At 35.3% G+C, this 16,174-nt stretch overlaps 2 pseudogenes; both read left to right on the top strand.

Annotated features, from left to right (window-relative positions):
* LOC122723614 overlaps positions 1-16,174 on the top strand; it is a 121,635-nt pseudogene that overhangs the window by 65,404 nt on the left and 40,057 nt on the right.
* LOC122723615 lies at positions 9,045-13,528 on the top strand (annotated as a pseudogene).

The raw sequence follows: 16,174 nt of genomic DNA, 5'->3' as shown, positions 1-16,174 counted from the left end.
ACCTACCTTATTGAGGGCTTCATCTTCCTAACTGATTTTTGGTGCCGGCGGTCTTATTTCCGAGACCGGTCACCCACCTCATTGAGATCTTCATCTCCTCAACTGGTTTTGTGGTGCCGACAGTCTTATTTCTGAGATCGGTTACCTACTTCATTGAAGGCTTCATCTTCTCAACCGATTTTGTTGTGCCGGCGGTCTTATTTCCGAGACTGGTCACTCACCTCATTGGGATCTTTATCTCCTCAACCGGCTTTGTGGTGCTGGCGGTCTTATTTCCGAGACCGATCACCTACCTCATTGAGAGTGCTGACAATCTTATTTTCGAGACTGGTCACCCACCTCATTGGGGTTTTCATCTTTTTAATCGGTTTTGTGGTACCGACGGTCTTATTTTCGAGACGGATCACCTACCTCATTGAGGGCTTCATTTTCCCAATCAGTTTTGTGACCGGAGCTTCTAGGTTTATGAGCCTTGTTCTTGCTTTTAAAATTTATCTGCAAAATAAAAGCTTGCACGGAGTATATGTAATAAGAATGCTCATTGTTAATTTAAATAATAAGATATTTAGCTTCATATTATAGTTGAATGCAAATATTAATTTTGTCCAACCATATCATCTCCTATAATTCTAAAGAATCTAATAAATAATGTTTCTATGCATAAATGATTTCGCAATTTTCACTTCTCATATCAGCATGCTTAAGCAAATAATCCCTTCCTTAAGGAATTCATATTAATATTAATCACCGATAAGAGCTTTTTAAGCTGTTTCTAAAATGCTGTCATGCTTAAGCATATAATCAGAAGGATTAATGTATGAAACTAGACATGATGACAAAAATACTTTGAACTAAAGAGATAACTGTGTAGTTTGGTTAACTCGTGCATGTCACCCCTCTTCCATGCCTGGCAGATCGCCCTTGTATCGCGTTTCCTTCTTACATCAGCGTCTAACTTTTTTTAACTTTCATTGTGTGGTTTTAGCTGCCGTTAGCAATTCTCAATTCTTTTCTTTCTCTCTTTTTTTTTTTTCGATTTTCTTTGTTGTTTGTCTATTAACTTTTCTCGGTTTATTATGTGGATCTCAATGAGTTTTGTTTAAAAACTCCGGTGACAGTATAGTCTCATTCGTCCCCACAGTTGGCGCCACTTGATAATGATGAGATCCGGCAAGGCATTCAGATGAGGACACCTAGGCAGAGGTTTGATTTGCTGGGATGATCATCGTTCTATGATCGGTCCGTTAGATCCCTCTATAATTAGTTGTAAAGAATGAGACCTGTAAGATGAAGAAGACAGTTAGGAGACCACCGAGTAAGTTTCCGATTGAGACCCTCTGATGCTCAAGTCAGATATGAGAACTTCATGGAGTTAAAGGAAGTAAAACAGAGAAGAGAATGGTGGTTCTAGATTCTCCCTATGTGATCGTGAGAGAGAGATAGGTCTTTTTTTATAGAAGGATAAATCTCTTTTCTCAGGGTTAATCCGGTGTATAAATACCTGTGGATAAAGTTGATACCACTTATGTCATGTCCCTTTCTAATGGAACAAGAATGCTTTTGTGCAAGTATATTAGGCAATACATTAATGATGGGTTATAGGACAATAAATATAGAGCTGGCCAGTTTGTACCTTTTAAATGTGCGCTTATGATTTCTGTATTGAACTAAGGAGGCGACCAGCTCATAGAAGGTCGTCATCTTTACCTTGATTTCATCAGGTCGTGTTGGGCTCATCCAACCTATATAAAAATGAGTTTTTTCCGATTAGTGAGGTCAATTACGTCGACGTTCAAAGTATTGTTGTAATATGGGTTTTTGAGGAGGTCGGTTATCTGTTCTCTCCGGTCTTTGAGAAAGTCAGCCTATCTATTTCGAATTTGAATAAATTTAGGAGCATTGCTGATCTAATTTTTTATACGTAATAGGTCAGGTTTTTATATTGCTCGGTCCAACTAAATAGAAAAAATTTTAATTTGCGTGTATATATGTCACGATTTTAGAATTTTATTTTTTATATGTTATCTGGGTATAGTATATTTATAAAGAGTTTTATAATTATAATTTAATTTTAGATAATATATATTTATAAATTGATTTAATTGGGCAAATTTAAGATGTGTAGTTTTGGTTAAAATTATGTAATTTTTGTATGATTGTATAATTTAATTAATTGGTTATAAAAACCAAAACCACATAGTGGCAAAAGCGCCTAACACATCGTATTTCAAAGGACCCGTCGACCGCCTGAGCAGCAGCACGTCGCGCCAGCTCCACCGCCGCATCGTGCGCCTGTGAGCCTCCGCACGCCGCACCTCTGAATCGACTGCTCGTTTGCAGCCCACCTCTGCATCGCGCGACTGGGAGCCGCTGCAGCACTGCACCTCGTGCTCGTGAGCCGCCGCACGCCGCACCTCCATCTTTTTGCTTCTTGTTGTTTCTTTTTGTTTCTTTTTGCATTGTTCTCACCCCTTTTTTGCACACCCAGAATTTTTTTTTTTTTAACACTCCTAGCACACACACACAGAATTTTGTAGCTAATTGCTCTACTCAACATAGATAACAAAGTTGAAAGAGTGCCCTTATCTCATGACCCCATTGATTTGCCACCCCTTTAAGCCTAAATTGAATCATTCACAGTATGTTACCTTCACTTAGGGAGTTTTTCTCTTGAATTGAATCCTTAAATGTGCTAAGGTCAAGGGAAATAAAAATACAAATACATGCAAACACAAAGCTAGTGTAACTCCCTATGAGCTGATTTGCCCAAATTATCATGAAAAACCAGCACAAAGCACAAATCACAAACTTGTTCCAATGGTCTAAGACTATGAACTGAGCCTAATAGCCACTTGGGGAAGTAACTGACTGAGTAACCGGGGGTGTATCACCCATGTACACAATCGCGTAAAAAGGTCAGTAACTTTTCAAGCGAATAAGTTTCGATGGTCTAGACTATGAACAGAGCTAGTAGCCACTTGAACAAGTGACTAACTGAGTAACCGGGGGTGTATCACCCATGTACACAATCGCGTAAAAAGGTTAGTGACTTTTTCAGGCAAGGATAAGAATAAGTGCCTGCTGAAAATAAAAATAAAAATTAAATAAAAAGGAGAAAGAGAGAAGGTGGCAGGTCACTCATAGGGGTTGCATTAAAACTAACATAAAAGAATAAGCATGATTGATTCAAAAACCTTTCTCTTGACCATGGTAGGTGAAAGGAAACAAGGAAAGGAGAGGATGACCTTAGTGTATGTACTCTATACTGTGATAATTCAGATTAGGAGTCTAGGGGGAGCTGATTAAGTGGTATTTAGGCTCTAAGGAAAAAGGGGGCTTGATTGGCTAAGTTATTTGTTGCTTGAGGACAAGCAAAAAGCTAGGTGTGGGGGTATTTGATCAAGCATAATTTAGCCACATTTTTATTATCTTTTTTATTGTTTATTTACACATTTTTAGTTTAATTTATGGTTTCTATCTTGTTTTTACAGAAAAGGAAAGAATTGGAAAATTGGAGAAAAAGTGCAGAAAATTGACAGAAAAGTGATTGGGTCAGTGATTTGCCCAGTGATCTGCCCAGTTCAAGCTGAAGCAGAAACCTGGAGGCAACAGGCAGAAGTGATATGGGCAGTGATTTGCCCAGGACACTCGAGGACACTGGCCAAATCACTCGCAGAAGACAGAGAGAACTGACTGGCAGAAACGTGATCAGGTCTGTGATTTGCCCAATCCATTGAAGAAACTGGTCAAATCGCCGGGCAAATCACTTCGACAGCAGAAAATACAGCAGAGCGGGAAATTGTTCAGGAAACCGAATTTCAAGTTTTCAGAAGTCCAAATCCAACTCAATCACTACCAAATCAATTCCAAGAGCCACGAAAGAGTCTCTCACTTAAGGAATTCCAGTTGCAATTAAATTCAACATCAAAAGAGGTGTCACAAGCCAAATTAAAAAGGGGTTTCAAAACCCTAGAAGGATGGAACTCTTCAACTATAAAAGGGCAACCTCCAAACCAGCAAAGGCATCTTCTGATCAGGAACTCAGCACCTTCTCCCTCGCCAGAAACTCTTCAGCTGTTCTTTCTTTTTCTTTCTTTTCATCTTTTGTGTATTTTAGTCACCATGAGTGGCTAAACTCATTCTTTTCTAGTTGAAGTTGAGAGTATTCAGATTTGTGATGAATTGGGAGGTTTAATACTCCATTGTTGAACTCTTGTTTGTTTCAATATTTATGCAATCTGATCTTTTCTATAAATATTACTTTGCTTTTAGAATCAATAAGGGCCCATTGCTTTTAAATTGCTTAGTAATATTGTTTGAATGGTTTAGGTCCGTAATTGCTTTGATTGTTCAAATTCACATTTAATCAGGTTGCATAATCTAAACTTGACCACGCGGTTGGTAAGGATAGAATTGGGTTTCTCTAAGTCTTAATGCAATCAATAGTTGTTCGATGCTACAATGCCCCAAGGATGTTCCTTGGCAACTTGTTGATTAGTGTTTGATTAGCGGACGTTTCCTAATTAAACTAGAACTAAGGAGGAATTTGGCTGTGAGAAGCGTCTTCCATAACCAAAACTAATTTATTGAAATCAAATAGGAGTCTTTAATAATCAATTATCAATTCTGAACAAACTGATTTAGACTCACACTTCAGCTAGAATCTCTTTCTCATCGAAATTCGTTTTCAATTAAATTATTATTCTCTTTTGCTTTTAGGTTTTAAACTCATCAAAACAAACCCCCCTCTTTTATTTACTTGTTATTTGCCTTGATCATTATTAGGAAAGTCTTTAGTGTCAATTCCCTGTGGTTCGACCCTATTGCCACTATCTACAAGTTTATTGTTGATTGTTTAATAGGTTTATTTTTGACGGCTTCGACAAACCGCCTATCAATCACCTACCTCATTGAGGGCTTCATTTTCCCAATCAGTTTTGTGACCGGAGCTTCTAGGTTTATGAGCCTTGTTCTTGCTTTTAAAATTTATCTGCAAAATAAAAGCTTGCACGGAGTATATATAATAAGAATGCTCGTTGTTAATTTAAATAATAAGATATTTAGCTTCATATTATAGTTGAATGCAAATATTAATTTTGTCCAACCATATCATCTCCTATAATTCTAAAGAATCTAATAAATAATGTTTCTATGCATAAATGATTTCGCAATTTTCACTTCTCATATCAGCATGCTTAAGCAAATAATCCCTTCCTTAAGGAATTCATATTAATATTAATCACCGATAAGAGCTTTTTAACCTGTTTCTAAAATGCTGTCATGCTCAAGCATATAATCAGAAGGATTAATGTATGAAACTAGACATGATGACAAAAATACTATGAACTAAAGAGATAACTGTGTAGTTTGGTTAACTCGTGCATGTCACCCCTCTTCCATGCCTGGCAGATCGCCCTTGTATCGCGTTTCCTTCTTACATCAGCGTCTACCTTTTTTTAACTTTCATTGTGTGGTTTTAGCTGCCATTAGCAATTCTCAATTCTTTTCTTTCTCTCTTTTTTTTTTCGATTTTCTTTGTTGTTTGCCTATTAACTTTTCTCGGTTTATTATGTGGATCTCAATGAGTTTTGTTTAAAAACTCCGGTGACAGTATAGTCTCATTCGTCCCCACAGTTGGCGCCACTTGATAATGATGAGATCCGGCAAGGCATTCAGATGAGGACACCTAGGCAGAGGTTTGATTTGCTTGGATGATCATCATTCTATGATCGGTCCGTTAGATCCCTCTATAATTAGTTGTAAAGAATGAGACCTGTAAGATGAAGAAGACGGTTAGGAGACCACCGAGTAAGTTTCCGATTGAGACCCTCTGACGCTCAAGTCAGATATGAGAACTTCATGGAGTTAAAGAAAGTAAAACAAAGAAGAGAATGGTGGTTCTAGATTCTCCCTATGTGACCGTGAGAGAGAGATAGGTCTTTTTTCATAGAAGAGAGAGAGATAGGTCTTTTTTCATAGAAGGAAAAATCTCTTTTTTTAGGGTTAATCCGGTGTATAAATACCTTTGGATAAAGTTGATACCACTGATGTCATGTCCCTTTCTAATGGAACAAGAATGCTTTTGTGCAAGTATATTAGGCAATACATTAATGATGGGTTATAGGACAATAAATATAGAGCTGGCCAGTTTGTACCTTTTAAATGTGCGCTTATGATTTCTGTATTGAACTAAGGAGGCGACCAGCTCATAGAAGGTCGTCATCTTTACCTTGATTTCATCAGGTCGTATTGGGCTCATCCAACCTATATAAAAATGAGTTTTTTTCGATTAGTGAGGTCAATTATGTCGACGTTCAAAGTGTTGTTGTAATATGGGTTTTTGAGGAGGTCGGTTATCTGTTCTCTCCGGCCTTTAAGAAAGTCAGCCTATCTGATTCGAATTTGAATAAATTTAGGAGCATTGCTGATCTAATTTTTTTATACGTAATCAGGTTTTTTTATTTATTGCTCAGTTCAACTAAATAGAAAAGTTTTTAATTTGCGTGTATATATGTCACGATTTTAGAATTTTATTTTTTATATGTTATCTGGGTATAGTATATTTATAAAGAGTTTTATAATTATAATTTAATTTTGGGAAATTTACTTTTTAGTCCCTGAGGTTTAACGTAATTAACACTTCTGTCCCTCTATTTTGGCGACCCAACACTTAAGTCCCTCACTTTCTCTTCCGTCCAAATTCGTAGTCCTTCCGTCCATTTAAACCGTTTGGTCAAAGAGTCAAAAGTGAGAGGTGATAATTTTTTCCAGAAATACCCTTCTCTTAATGTGAAATTCCTTTTTTTTTTTCTCTTTCATGCTTTCTCTCTCCAGTTGCAGAAGAAGAAGAAGAAGAAGAAGAAGAAGAAGAAGAAGAAGAAGAAGAAGAAGAAGAAGAAGAAGAAGAAGAAGAAGAAGAAGAAAGAAGAAGAAGAAGCTGCTGCAGAAAGAGTAGGAAGAAGAAGAAGAAGAAGAAGAAGAAGAAGAAGAAAGAAGAAGAAGAAGAAGAAGAAGAAGAAAAAGAAGAAGAAGAAGAAGCTGCTGTAGAAAGAGTAGGAAGAAGAAGGAAGAAGAAAGAAGAAGAAGGAAGAAGAAAGAAGAAGAATAAGAAGGAAGAAGAAAGAAGAAGAAGAAGAAGAAAGAAGAAGAAGAAGAAGAAGAAGTTGCAGAAAAAGGAGGAAGAAGAAGAAGAAGAAAGTTAATTTTGTCAATTCACGTGTCCCAAACGGCTATTTTGGACGGAAGGACTACGAAGTTGGACAGAAAAGAAAGTGAGGGACTTAAGTGTTGGGTCGCCAAAATAGAGGGACAGAAGTGTTAATTACGTTAAATCTCAGGGACTACAAAGTAATTTTCCCTTTAATTTTAGATAGTATATATATTTATAAATTGATTTAATTGGGCAAATTTAAGATGTGTAGTTTTGGTTAAAATTATGTAATTTTTGTATGATTGTATAATTTAATTAATTGGTTATAAAAACCAAAACCACAGTGGCAAAAGCGCCTAACACATCGTATTTCAAAGGACCCGTCGACCGCCTGAGCAGCAGCACGTCGCGCCAGCTCCACCGCCGCATCGCGCGCCTGTGAGCCTCCGCACGCCGCACCTCTGCATCGACCGCTCGTTTGCAGCCCACCTCTGCATCGCGCGACTGGGAGCCGCTGCAGCACTGCACCTCGTGCTCGTGAGCCGCCGCACGCCGCACCTTTGCATCGACCGCTCGTTTACAGCCCACCGCTGTATCGCGCGACTGTGAGCCTCCGCACGCACGCACCTCTGCATCGACTGCTCGTTTGCCACCCACCTGGCTCCTCTGCAGTTCAGCAGTTCAACGGTAAGCATTTTTTTTTTAATCCGAAGAAAATAGTTCCTGTCCCTCCAATGATATGTGGGCTCTGGTTGCTCACTTAGCATTGCTAAATAGGTTTGCACACATATGTGAATATGTTTTTAGCAGTCTGGGTAGAATTTTGGTTGGTATTGTTGGAAGCATTATGAATTTATTATGACATCCAAGTTTATAGGCATCATAGTGTTGCTTAGACATACTTAGCTTGTGGTTCCAAAAAATGGAGTCATTTCTGGTTTTCTTTTACAATGGAACCATGGAGTTGGTTATTCCATTCTGTTTCCATCAGATTATGTGATTGAGTGTTAAAAGTATGTAGTATATGAATATTCATTCTTTTTATCAATACTTAAGTAGTTAACTTGCAGAAGAGATATATTTGATAGCATCATGTTGTGCAAAGTTCACAATTGATATGATATGTTATTGTAAAATGGACTTGGAGTAATTTCACTTTGGTTTTTGGATAATTAATTATTTTATTGTTTCCATCATTTCTCAACACGCCCTCTACGCATTTGCAAAATAGAATTGTTTGAAAAAATTACAGTGAATTTTCTCTAAAAAAAGTTAATTTGAATTGAGTTACTTAATTAGCCTTATTTTCATTTATTATGTAGTCTGAATTCAAGTTGACTAGTTGAGCAAGCATGAAGATGATAAAATTATATAGCTCGTTTCAAATTTTATTTGCTTGATATTAAACTTTGTGTCATATTTGTATTATGTTATTGAGTTTGTATTTATTTGTATTATATTTGTTATGAATTGTGTTCTGTAATCTTTTTTGAAGGTGCTTACTCTCTTTTTTAATGTTTATTTATATTAATGATGACTATTAACTCATTAAAGTGTATTTAAAATAATTTGTCATTATTAATTTGAGTTTGAACTTGAGCTTGAGCCGAGTCTTTTTATTTTGAGTTTGAACTCGAGCTTTGTTAACGAGTTTCTTAATCGAGATTTTCGAATTCCAACTCGAATTAGGCTCATTATTATACTAAACAAGCTTTTCTCGAACTGAATTCGATAATAATATTTAATTCACGAGCCGAGCTTGAGCTACTAAAATTTTTTAATAAATGAGCTTGACCTTTACAAAACTCGGCTCGACTCAATTCGATTACACCCTAAATTAACAGACGTCAGTTGTATTCTTTGCCGCTCTCTCATATGCTCAGTTCCCGTGAAGGTAAAAGTAACACTTCCAATGGCTGGCGATGGAAGCAAAAGCAGTGAAGTCTCAGCAATTCCACCTCGAAAAATCAATGTGCAGAAATTTGTAGAATAGCGCGCTTCTGAGCTCGAGACTCTTCACTCAATAGTATCAGATCGGTTGAACAACGATTTCCGATCTCGAAGAAACAAGAGAAGAAGAACCACTGCGTATGACAATCAAAATGCAAAGAAGAGAGATAAAAGAAGGAGAAAATTTGGAATAGCTATTGATAGAAGCAATAATGTGGCTTCGGAGCAAAACCAGGAAAGGCTTCCTCCTCGTCGCGTTCGGCGGAGAGTTGAACTTAGAAGGAATTCTAAAAGTGGTTTCTCTACTTCCAGCGAAGGGACAAAGAGGCTGAGAACGTATCTTTGGCATTCGAAGAGGTTCACAATGACAAAGCTGTGGGGTTTCCACCTTCCCCTGGGTTTGCAGGGCAGGTAACATTGTCATGTAATCTGCAGCTAAAAGTTTTTGCAAAATTAATAAGCTATTCTTTTTAGAGTGGGTTTGTATGATGCAGAGGAAGGGGGTCTCGAGCTTCATTGAAGTGGTACAAGCATGGGGCTCTTGTGCATGATGCAAGCTATTATACTGCTGTCCAGTTGGAGGGTCCAGAGGTAGGCATTACCCTCTCTTTGTAATTAGCAAATCTTTTGAGTCTGAATTTTTATTGCTTTGGTAGTTCTCATTTGTTGTAAGGTTCATAATTTATAGAACTTTTACTTGTAAGATTTATAAGTTGGAAGAATTTTTTTTTTTAATGATATGTGATTTCTAGGATTCATTAACGTCAATCCTAAGGATGGTGCTCGAGCCTTCTTCATCAACTCAATCTGAGGAAATTACAAATACTATTCTTTCTGGTTGTATCTATGGAACCGCCATGGTAAATTACTCCACTGCAATTGTTTTGTTGTTATTATTTTCCTGAAGGAGGATAACCCTATGATGTGCATATATGAAACTCCTTTTGTTTTTTTTCAGCTTCATCATGTTGGAGTGCCTGTTTCTGAGTTGATAGCTCCTGTGACTTATATGTGGCGACCTTATCATCTTCCGAATGGAGAAAATGGTGGTAGTCACTGTAATTCTGATGGATGCAATGAGTCGACAAGTTCTGAATCATTTTCTTCCCATCGCCAGCTTTGGGTGTTGATACATGCTTCAGCTTTCAATGAGGGATATGATGCTCTAAAATTTGCTTGTCAAAAACTTGTATGTCCTTTTTGTACCTGAAAAAATTTGTAAATTTAAATTTTGTTGTAGCTAAATTGGTGTTGACTTGCTATCTTACAAATAAGGTTTTCAGGAATTCCTTTTCCTCTAAATTCCCAGCTTGTTGGTAAAAGATGGTTGGTTGACCATATCTACAGCATATATTTCACCTTTTGTTTCTTGCCTCATGCCTCATTTTCATGTATTATAAATTGGTAAATCACGTCCCTTTGGTTTGTGATTTGCTTTCCTGACCATTAATTTTGTGTTGGAATTGGAGAACTTAATTTTTAGGTATTCTAAACATTCTGGAGGTTTGTGATATCTTAATATGTGAATTTCTTACTTTTCTTATTTTTTCAGATGAGTGAGAGTGGCATCTTGATCAATTGCATTTCACTTGAAGGCGAACTTGCAAAACTAGAGGTAATGGGATCGAAGGCATTTCAACTTCTTCAAAAGATATTACATCCTGTTTATTGGTGAGCCAACTAATAATTTTTTATGTTTCTTTGGGATCAAGATTTTTAGTTAACTATGGCTAAGGCTGCTTACTTGTGTGTAGTGATTCAAAGAATTCCTGGCAACTGAGGAAATGTGCTGTTGAAGATGCGGATCATGATTCCAAGCTTAAGAATCCTTCTATACTAGAAAATGAGGAGAATATGTCTTCATGTTCTATGTTTCCTTTTACAGTCAGGGATCCTCGAGCAATGTCTGAGACAAAGATCGGTGATGTTTCTGTGGCAGCTGCTACCACAATGAATTATGTGTCTGAAGATGAACCTAGAAAGGATGTCACTCCACTGGGAAATCCAGAAAAGATTGAAGATTTACTTTGGCTACCATGTTCAAAACCTGAAGGGGATAGCAGTTTCTCTAACAAAGGGGATCTGTGGGATGCAGCTTGCAGAATAAGTCTCCCTGTGGAAGATAATGTTCTTTGCTTGGAAAAACAGCGTTTACGTATGGATTTCGTTTGCCTTGATGATGCAAAATCAGGGATGCCGAGTACTGCAGTTGATGTTCATGGTTCAAGATCTTGCCCTATTGTTCTTCTTAAACACAACAATGGAATGGGCTCATTCATGGGGTAATTCTTTTTACTAGATTTAATCTCTCATTTGTTGTTATTAGAAGTAATTGATCTGGTTCATTTTCATATATTTCCTGTGATCATACGTGTACCACGATTACATCTTTGCAAAAAAAATGAGCTGTATTCTTCATTAGCACCTCTTAAATGTTGCTTATCTTTACAGATGGTCAATAATAATGCCCTTGTGCTGGGTCAAGGTCTTTTGGATATCTTTCATCTCCAAAGGAGCTCGTGCCATAGGTCTTAGAGAGAAACGATGGATTGCATGTGAAGTATGTGTGCTTAACAAGCAAGAATTTTTTTTGAAAAAAAAAATGGTAAGAGAACAATTATGATTTTTTTTAATTATTTCTTTGCAGGTAGGGTTACCCTTTTTTCCTTCAGATTTTCCTGACTGTAATCCATACCTCTCTTCTAAGGCAATTGAAAGTGCTGCCATAGACCAAAAAGCAGAACGACTATGTCCTGCTGTAAGATCCTTGAAAGTGCCTGTTCCACCCCCATGGAATAGCGTCCGCATTGCTGTGCAAGTGGCTTCAAGTTCTCATGCAAAAGACATGATTGGTGGCAATTCAATGTCAATCTTTAGATGTGATCATAGTGATATAACATCACTCAGGGTTGATGGTAACTCATTTGATGGAATTGTAGCAAGGACATCCAATATGTTGGCTGATTTTATGAATGAAATATATGGTGATTGTTCACTTATTCCCTCAAGCTCCAAACTGGAAGATGAAGTTTCTAGAGTCTATCAATGATGAAAGTAAACTTGGTCAACTTCAAAATGGTATTATGCGAATGAATTCTAACCGTCAATTGTGCTTTGTTAGAGTTCTTCTCCATGCATATAAAAAAGGTGTTTTTGAAGAGGGAGCAGTTGTATGTGCACCTTGTCTCAGTGATGTGTCACTATTGACTTCCAGGTATTCTTCCAGAACTTCTTATTCTTATTGATGCATCAGATTACTTTGAAAATCCGAGGTTTGCTTGATTATGTGAACTCTTGCTGAAATTGCATTAGGCTTCATTTGATAGGTGTGAATTTATAATAATAAGGTATTCAATTTGGATATTATTTGAAAGTTTATAATTATAATTTAAAAGACAAACCCAATCATCAATCATTTAAATGCACACCAACAGATTATAGATTCATAAGTCATAGAAGGATATTTTGCAAAATTAGAAGGATGTTTGTGCATCTCTCATTTTTTCAAGAGCTGAGTGGGACATTTAAAGGAGTGTTTTACTGTAATATGAACATTGCAAAGATCATCTAACGTATAGGGTTGAAATTATCATTTGGGGATTCCTACTGTTCATGAGGCTTATCATCTGATGTTATTTGATGTGGTTGGCACGTGCTTCAGGTCAGAAAATAATGAGACTGGTTTTCAGATTCCTACCTCTGTGGTGAGGTCATACTTCAAAGAGCAATCTTCTGGTAAGTGGGAACTCCAGATACCAGAAAACGCTGCTGAAGAGTCCCATAGGTGGCCTATTGGTTTTGTCACGACAGGATTTGTTCGAGGGAGGTTAGTGATGATGTTATTCTTTTATTTCTTTCAATGAATATGCAACTCTTTCTTTGGTAACAGAATCACAGGATTTACTTTTGATATGCAGCAAGAAGCCAATGGCAGAGGCCTTTTGTGAAGCAGTTTTACTAGCGCATCTTAGGGAAGAACAGTGGAATGGGATACCTGTAAAGAAGAGTAGAAAAGAAATATATGTGCTTGTCAGGAACTTGAGATCTTCAGCATATAGACTTGCTATGGCATCAGTTATCTTGGAACAACACCAAGACGATATGGAGTTCTTGTGAAATGCTGCAGGTGTGATAACAAATGCGCAGATGAAGTTAGGTAGATTATGTCGAGTCATTATGATGTTACATTGCAAAAATGGATTAGAGCTATTGCAGGTACTGATAGGATTTTGCTGAAAGAACATAGGGGTATATTTTGTTCTCTTTTTTATTGAATGAAAAAGAAAAAAGAACTTTTGTTTCTAAGGATAGAGTAGGAAGTTAGTATATGATTTCTTGTTTGTCCACTTTATAAGATTTTAAAAATGTGATAAATAAATATTTTAATTTTAGAGTTTATAAATCAAGATAAATACTTTTGAAAGGTTACTACTAGTGTTTAGTGATAAATTAGTTGGTAGAAGTCTGTATCACTGTTATAAGTCAAAATCACTATTTTGCATGGTGAGGTCGCAGGTGGATGTTGCCCATGCGGCTTTGATCCGCAGTAACTTAAGCCCAAAGGAGAGCAGAAGCTCGTTCCTGGAAGTCAGCTGGCAACCTCCTCCCGTGAAATTGCTTCAAAGTGAATACGAATGGTTGCTTTCTTGATGTTTGGTTCGTGCTTTATGGGAATGGTCTTTTCAGAGACTGGAATGATAATTGTTGGGCAAGTGTTCTATCTTTGCTGCTGAACTCTTGGCAACTTATAATCGTTTAAGATATTGATTTGAGAATCCCACGGATGATAGTTGAGTGTGATAACATAGGCGTTATGGAAGCTATAACTGATTGCATCATCTTATTCAGGATGCTTTGCTTCTTTACTCAAGGCTGTTTCTTCCCTTTTACAAGCGGTTCTAAAAGTTAAAAGTCACACGTATCCCTAGAGAATCTACTGCCGACTGGTTAGTGGACTTCGCGAAGGATGTCCCTAGAGGCGTCGATGTTCTGGCTTCTCCACTAGAGTTGCTGCCTTGGCTTCAAAAAGGGATGTAGTTGGAGTTATCTCTCTGACGTTAGTTTTTGTGTTTTTGTTGCCTTGTATTCCTTTTATTATCCCAAGCAAAAAACAAAAGTCATAATCACTAGGAAGCTCTTATTGTTTTAAAAATGAATTATATACTTGATGTTTTGTGAATTATTAATTATATATGTTAATCAGTATTTATTACATTAAATATTGAGCAAATGATTGATTGTATAGTTATTTTATGTTTAATGTACTTCCTCTATATTTATTTTTTCACCATTAAATCGAGATTTATTAGTTCATATAATAATAATTGTGAATTATAGGTTATATGGTGTGTGTATATATGTATTACAGATTGTTGATACAATTAGATGCAGAACTAAATATGAGAATTTTTTGTAGATGTTTTAAATGGGACAGTATGTTAACTAATATATAAGTAAGGGTATGTTAAATTGATCAAGAATCACGAATCATTAGAATCTTGTTATATAACTCTATCTTATATATACTGACACTCCACGAATCATTAGAATCTTTTTATTTTTAGTAAATATGATTAAAAATTGAATTTAAAATATAAAAATATTTTTAATTAGTCCTTATAATTATTTATATTTTCAATAATAAAAAAATAAATAAAGTATGTTGCTTATGTTAGCAAAGTTGAAATTTGGAAAATTAATATTGAATGTTTTGTTCTAATTTTTATTCTCTTATACCTCATAATGTACACTTGTATGAATTTTCATGTCTTCTACATCATTCTTTTTATTTATTTATTTATTTATTGGGATAAATTAGGAACATCGGCTAAAGCAAACAATTTTCAACATATAGGAAATTTCATTTATTTTATTTTTTAATTTTTGCAGAGGGAAAAGGAAAATATTCTATATTTTAAATGTGTTATTTTAATTTAGAAAATTTTAATTTAAAATATAAAAAAAACTTTTAGATTTTCAATACTTTTAAAGATTAAATTATCTAAAATCGCATTTTAAAAATAATAGTGTCTTAAAGTTTAGAGTTATAAGAGTCGCGCTGCTACGATTTAAAAAACTCATTAAACACTATCATTAATTTAAAAAAACTAATGTGTCTATTAAAAATTGAATTGATGTGAAGTGGTTGATGTTTATACACAGTGACTTTACGAGAAAACTACAGTAACTTTAACACTTAAGTTAATAAACTGATAAAATAACCGAATATAATAAATTAGTTATAGATGTGTAAGAATGTGTATCTTAATTTGTGCACACATCAACTTTTATTAATTATCAAATTTCTTATGAATCTGACTGATATTGACTAATTGATAAAAAATCTTAATTTGAATCTATTGGATTATATCCGCGATCAATAATTTTTCATAAAAACTTGATTTGTTCAGTAGAGCACGAGTCTTGATAATACAACTATTAGAGTGGTTTGGTCTTTTTTTTTTTTTTTTTATGGATAAGATCTTTATAGGAGTGTATCATGTAACTCTAATTTATTGTGACAATTTATAATTTATTTTGAGTGATTATTATGTTATATTTTAAATATTTATCAATCATATGATACCATTAAATTAAATAATAATTAATATGTTAAGTGCATTTAAGTAAATTTGATAGAACTCTCATATTCTAGTCTCTCAATTTCTAATCCCCATTCTAAAAAAAAAAATTAAAATTATTTACTTATTCAAATTTTTGTAATAAAGCATGTTAAATTTAATTTTAAATTAATTTTTTTTTATAAATTTGACTAATATGTATTTAAGTTAATAATTTTCTCAATGATATTTTCTAAAGCATATTATAGTAGCTATCCATGATTTGTTTTTTTTATGTTGAATATTCTTCAATAGGTATGGTGTATGATTGAAATACTGCATTTCCCTTTTATGTAATAGAAATTAGAAATCGCTTATGTTTGCGAAAAACAAAGAAAAAGAGAAAAAAAAAGAAAATAGTATCACAGGGACTTGTTAGAAAAATAATAAACAAAAATCAACAAGTAAAGATTTACAAGTTTCACAAATAATTCATAAATCATCAAACACTTGC

Source organism: Manihot esculenta, chromosome 5 (assembly GCF_001659605.2).
Source record: "Manihot esculenta cultivar AM560-2 chromosome 5, M.esculenta_v8, whole genome shotgun sequence".
Taxonomy (NCBI): domain Eukaryota; kingdom Viridiplantae; phylum Streptophyta; class Magnoliopsida; order Malpighiales; family Euphorbiaceae; genus Manihot; species Manihot esculenta.
The sequence above is the reverse complement of the archived record's forward strand: the minus strand, read 5'-3'. Positions and strand labels throughout refer to the sequence as shown.